At 31.0% G+C, this 6681-nt stretch overlaps 1 long non-coding RNA gene across 1 annotated transcript; it reads left to right on the forward strand.

The window, feature by feature from the left end:
- Positions 1-781: 781 nt before the first annotated feature.
- LOC143046608 (uncharacterized) lies at positions 782-3322 on the forward strand. The gene is made up of 3 exons (XR_012969181.1): positions 782-956; positions 2064-2161; positions 3248-3322. It is a non-coding gene; the product is annotated as an uncharacterized LOC143046608 (long non-coding RNA).
- Positions 3323-6681: the final 3359 nt, after the last annotated feature.

A 6681-nucleotide genomic window follows, 5' to 3' on the forward strand; every position in this document is an offset into this window, starting at 1 on the left:
TTACTCTTTTATTGTTCCTTTGCAGGTCACATAAACAAGCCCGTTGTTGTCGTTATAGTTTGTATATATCCCACGGTCCATATTATAACGTGAATCTGCAGTCGTAATTTTGCCATTGTCAGTAGTCTATCCATTAATTCATAATAAATTGAAAATCGAGATTTGGTTTATTCCGTCAAACCGTTCGAGTAGAAACGAATAGTATTTGATGTATCAAATTTGCTTTTTCAAAAATTATATTTATTTGCATAAAATATTGTATTGCTTGGAAGGTATCGCAAAAGTATATATTTTCTGCTACCTGGATAGACATTTCTAGCGCTCATTTTTTTTTTTTCGAACACCCCTCCGAAAGTGTTCCGTGTCACATATTTGAGACTACAAATGCAAGTTTTAGGGGGAAATACTTCTTGGCGACCTGCCACTATATTTTATTTTTTTTTTCATTTTTTTATTTAAACAAAAAAGCAAAGGAACAGTCTTTTTATGGCGGTTCTTCATCTCAAAATAATTGCGAGGCCTTAAACATGGATTGAAAACAAACTCTCTCCTAACTGCAAGTTTAAGACGGCCTCAAGCACTGGATTGAACCGATTTTTTGGCAAACTGATGATCAAGCCAGAACTGTGAAGTCACACCATCAAGGAAACAAACCCTGTATTATGAGTTTTGAGAAAATATTTTGTTGGTAATTTGATTTACTGAATTTTAAAAGTAAATTACATGTATTTAAAGTATTTAAGAACAATAATTTACTTATATATGCTTTTTTCACCAGGTCAGAGTTTGTGTTCTTTTCAATGCAGCTGGCAAAATAAAACGTTCAATATAACTGGAGGTTCATTCAATGGAGGATACCTGAAATTCTTTACAACAAAATTACATATCTTTTTCGGTGGTGAATTAATATCAATTGGTGAATGTTATGCTAGATCGGGACCTTTCCATACAGAGCGGTATTAACATTTTACGTATACTAAATATATTGTTTTAATTAAAAACAAAAAAGGCAATGTCAAAAGTATAAAACAGTATGTTCCTGATCATATTCAATTACTCTTTTAAATTGTCAACAGATCAGTTTTATTTATATAGAATTCTTCATTTTAATTTTTCTGATCTAACACTAAAAGGAATTAAAATTGAATGAAAATGAGGAATATGTTAAAGAAACACCAATCCAACCAAAGTGCAGACAACAGCCGAAAGGCTAACCTGAATGGGTCTTCAACGCAGCGAGAAATTTTTCGCAACCGGAGGTGGTGATCAGCTGGCCCTTGAATACATTTGTGTACTAGTTCAGTGAAAATGGACGTCATACTATACTTCTTGCTCGTTTGTGTTAAGTAAATAAACTCATCATAGATACCAGGACTTAATTTTGTATATACGCCAGACGCGCGTTTCGTCTACAAAAGACTCATCAGTGACGCTCGAATCCAAAAAAAAATAAAAAGGCCAAATAAAGTACGAAGTTGAAGAGCACTGAGGACCAAAATGCATGAAATTGTTCACTACAAAATCAATATGTTTTGATATGGTTAATATTTGTATTTATAACGTTAAATGGGTTTCTACATTTATGTCATAACAAACCTGAACACTCAAGCAAGTCATATCAAATCTCAAATGAAACTATTTAAATCACACTCTTTCTAGCGGCTTGAAAAAATCCATTTTTTTTATTTATCACTGATTATGAACTATAATTAAAAAAAATAGGGGTCTCTTATGCAAAGTTGACCTATGAGGATTTTGTCTAATCGCTTCAATTCCCTTTTGGTCATACATATAGATTGTATGCATTCCTGGCTTAAAAGGTTTATGTTTCCTGATGAAGGTACATTGGTACGCGCTCCGGAATTTTTAAAGCATTATTTTTTATATAGTATTATTTTTTTTCAATCATACAATTCGATTTAAATAGATTATACACATTTCCAAAGGGATATGAATGTGTTACACATTTTGGTGTTAAAGAAATCAAAATATGTGCAAAAGGCTTTTCAATTTGACAAAGACAGCACAATGCCAGTGATATTTCTCATTTGCATTTGTATTAGGGTTGCAGTTAATGAGACCCATAATGGATATTTTTGTTTGAAAGATATGAATCTTGATCCAAACGATTCTGGTCTGCTCTATTATCTGAGTAAATTTAGTGAGTATCTTATATTTAGTTTTTGAATTATTTACTTTAAAATTGCTTCTTCTTTTTAAAGAGGAAGTGTGCAAGCAATTTAATCCATGTACAAATATATCAGATCTTTAAATGTTTTGCTGTATACATTTTATTCGTTGTTCTCATACATTTCATTAATATTGGAAAAGGTCAGTAAAGTTGTTTACATATTAACGTGTGATACTGAAATACTGGCTTCTGGAATAACCCTATTCGTGTATATTATAGACCACGCATCCGAGACGTAACTCGTAATCACATATACTTTGCCCTTGTGTAATCAATCATTTTCTAATCTGAACACGATCTTTACAAACACTATCTTTATTTAGTAAGATAGACTGCAATTTATCACAATAACAATAATTTGATACCAACTTTTTGTACGAAACAGTGCTTTGATGATTTCTAAATATGAAAGTACTACAGATATAAAACTTAGAAGCATTTAAATCAGACATTTCGGTAATAAATTAACCTTCTGACGTGCCTTCATTAACTAGACATTTCTTTTTTTCCGTTTATCATCCTTCTTTCTTTACTGTGTGTTTTAGCTTTACAACATATGGTCTAGATAGGCTGGAAAAAAGAGCGCACGTTAAACTGGTTCATCCATACTACAATTTGAGCAATTATCTTCACGCTATTAAAACCATGTGTTGTTCGTTTTCCTTTATTTGATAGTATAATTGGGTTTGTTTTGTTTTGTGTTTTGGTAGTAAGCAACTTTAGTTTTATGCCTTTAAGAAAATGTCTGTATCTTAAAAGAAAATTGAAGAAAAAATAAAGCTGTTAATCTGTTAAAATATAATCGACAGAATATTAAGAAAAGATAAAAACACAACAAACTTTGCAGAAAACAGTCAAAAGACAAATAACAGTTATCATAGAATACAACTGAGACAATTATAGTTTTTGACGCTATAAAAGTACGGAGTAAACACATCTGCTGTGGTAGTGTAACCAATGTATGGTCCAGTAGTTGTACCTTTTAATGTAAATCTTTTGCTATTTCACGAAATAGTGCATATCAACAAAACTAACATAAATATAACTATATTACAGCGATACTTGAAGGCAATCCAACAATCTGTGATATTTGCACGGGTTCTAATTTGAATGATTTTGTTCTGGACATCGGTAAGTAAAGAACATCTACTTAAATCTAATAGATAAAACAATGTTTAATTTTTCATACGTTAAGTACAGTAATGTGTTCCCGATGCGTTTTAAACGTTCATGTAAATTTTAATGTCATTTGTATGAATAAGAATATGCTGTTTTATTAGTGACAAACGGGCTAGAAAGACTTATAACGTAGACAGATTATAATTAAACTTTAATATAACATATTCATCCATGATTTAACATGAAATGATAAATGGTAAAGGCTGAATATTTTGAATGAAATTATTGAGCTAGTTACAGCTGTTTTGTTTAGATAATTTTTGCAAGAATTATTTATTCCTTTTATACCTATTCAACCTTAAAAGACTAAATATTTTATTTCTCCATGCAGAAGAAACTGGTGAGTTAATGCATGATTGTTTACTACTTTAAAATCGCATACCAATAATATTGTATAGCTAAATTCAAAGAAAAATTAGTTGATATGAACAAGAGTGGACCTAGTTAAAACAAAATTTATCTTTGACACGTTTTTTCTTTTCTTTTCTTTTCTACATGTGGTCTATAGTATGAACCGTTTAGTTACGTTAATGTTAAAATAGTATAACAATTTAAATGTCCGTAGCATGATGATACATATTCCCAATGTTACAGCCCTCGCTGTAACATTGGGAGTATGTATCATTGATTGATTGATTGTTTCCGAATGTAATTGGTCATATGATGTACTCCTTTTATCAAAGGTACAGGATTATAATTTTATACACCAGACGCGTGTTTTGTCTACATAAGACTCATCAGTGACGCTCAAATCAAAATAGTTGTATAGCCAAACAAGTACAAAGTTGAAGAGCATTGAGGATCCAAAATTACAAAAAGTTGTGCCAAATACGACTGAGGTAATTTATGCCTGGGGTAAGAAAATCCTTAGTTTTTCGAAAAATCAAAGGAAATTTAGAACATTGTTATGTTCTACGTTAAATTTTACTGACAGCTAATTTATATATTAATTCGTACCAATCTTACTCCGGTAAATATGCATTTTAACAATAAATGTAATGACCGATGGCCAAAAGTCACAACTCGACTGAGGGAAAACTAATCCGAAACTGAAGGATAAAATCAACTACAAAAGGAAAACAACAGGAACATCAGGAACACCGCACTGTATCAATTGTTACTACACCTGATGCGCATTTCGCCAATCGCTATCTTTTCATTGATGCACCAGGTTAATATATTTAAAACCAAAACCGAATAGAAACTTTAAGGATATGATATAATAGAATATGACCAGTATAAGAAGACTTACATTTGAGCCTTTGAAATTGCAACAATAATAAGTATTCAGACTTCATACACAGGATAGTACAAATCCATCAGCATTTAAATCATTAAACAGTAACAAGTGTAACTGATGTAAATTACGGCAATCGATTTGTTTTCGGTTATGCTCGAGATTAAACTACTCAAACACCAAACCACTAATAGAAAATTTAAAACATGGACAGCTCCAGTGTTGACACTATGTGTTCAACTGTATATACGTTAAAAATAAGTCACATACTTTCAAGTTTCAGAACATGTTTAATTTTCTAAAGAAAGTTTTATATTCTTTTAATACTTTAGACTGTGTAGTCGGTGAGTATATTCTTAGTTTATTGTTATAAAACAATTTAGGATGAAGAGCTATAATCCAAAAGGTCCAAAAAGTACAGCCAAATCTGTGGAAGGAATCAGAGCTTTGCATGAGGGAGATACATTCCTCAATTAATAATTTCGATCATTTTTCTATCATTTCTAACAGTAGTACTCCAATTAATCAGTGTTACAGCATTAAATAAACAGTGGCAAGGAATAGAGGGAATCTGCAGTAATTAACAATTCATGTCACACTTTGCCGGTGACAGTAATTACAGAAGGCAGTAAAGCCATTCATGTTTACGTATCGTTAATGTCCATTCCTAGCTAAAGCACAAGGTTGACCCCAACATTTGTTCGGCTAACTCCGTACCAACTCAGGAATTGTTCTGTTAATTGAAAGCGTTTATTAGGCTTTCTTTTTTTTACCTCGCTCAAGGATGTTCGCTACTCAAAATAACAAGCTTTTTAAAGACTGATATAAATTGATTGTACATAAATAAAGGACATAACAAAACAGAAACCAATTATGGTCAGAGTGTTTGTTTCTTCGAGATACCAGCCATTGAAAATTTGGCGGAAAATAATTGTCTCTAAGCTTTTCATACATTTAACATTAGCACCTTTTTTCTTTAAAAATGTACAACCAAATAATAATGTTTTTATTGCATTTTCAAAATTGGCTTTTTAAACTATATGTATTAAGAATAGAAAGGTAAGGGTTAATTGGGTTTTTTTTATAAACACAAATGTATAAAACCAGAGGATAACTGGTAAAAGTTCAAAACATCCTTAATTGTTTGTAATTAATAATTAAACCTCTTTTTTGCTTTTCAGTAAAGGTACCTGGTAAGCATGGTCTATACTAAGATTCCAGTTGCTGCGTTCGCATGTATTATCACCTGATGTTTCAGAGTCAAAATGACCATTGTTGTAATCATAGAAACTTTAATATTCAACCATGTGAAAAGATAAATATTTTTTTATTTCGGATTCTTGCTAACATTAGTTATTAAAAGGAAGATTTTAGTTTATATTTACATGATGCTTACAATTAAATATACTGTCAATGAATGTTTTGAAAAACGACTGCGTATATATCTTTATTATCATAAAGCCAATGCATTACATTGGTATAGAGATAACATCAATAACTATTTATATAACAATATATACAAATTTACAAAACAAGCCAAGAAGACGAACAATATAGGGTTATTGCATGAATATTGGGGAATATTGTCCCGAGTAGAATTTTATATTGCACAAGCTTGCGACGTCATGAATTTTGAAGATTTATTGCACTAGTGCAATATTGGAATTTATTGCACGCTAACTTTTGGTTACTTTCTCTGGGAAATATTCTATTGCTATACAATAAAAGTATTTATAGTAATGACGTTTAGTTGTGAATAAGTTAATATGCAATACAAACTCTTTTGTAAGTTGATGAATTGTAACTACGATGGTATACATTCATTTTAACACAATAAGTATACCTATAGCAGAGTGAGCCAAGGCTCCGTGTTGCAGACCGTACATTGACCTATAATAGTTTACTTTTATAAAATACAACTTGGAATGAGAGTTTTCTCATTGGCACTCATACCACATCATCTTAAATCTATTACATATTTTGAAAATCATTCTGAAAATTTTAACAAATGCAAATCGTACAAGTGCAGCTAAAAATATATAAGATATTCATTGTAATAAACATGCATGTTTGT

This window comes from Mytilus galloprovincialis, chromosome 9, assembly GCF_965363235.1.
Source record: "Mytilus galloprovincialis chromosome 9, xbMytGall1.hap1.1, whole genome shotgun sequence".
Taxonomy (NCBI): Eukaryota; Metazoa; Mollusca; class Bivalvia; order Mytilida; family Mytilidae; genus Mytilus; species Mytilus galloprovincialis.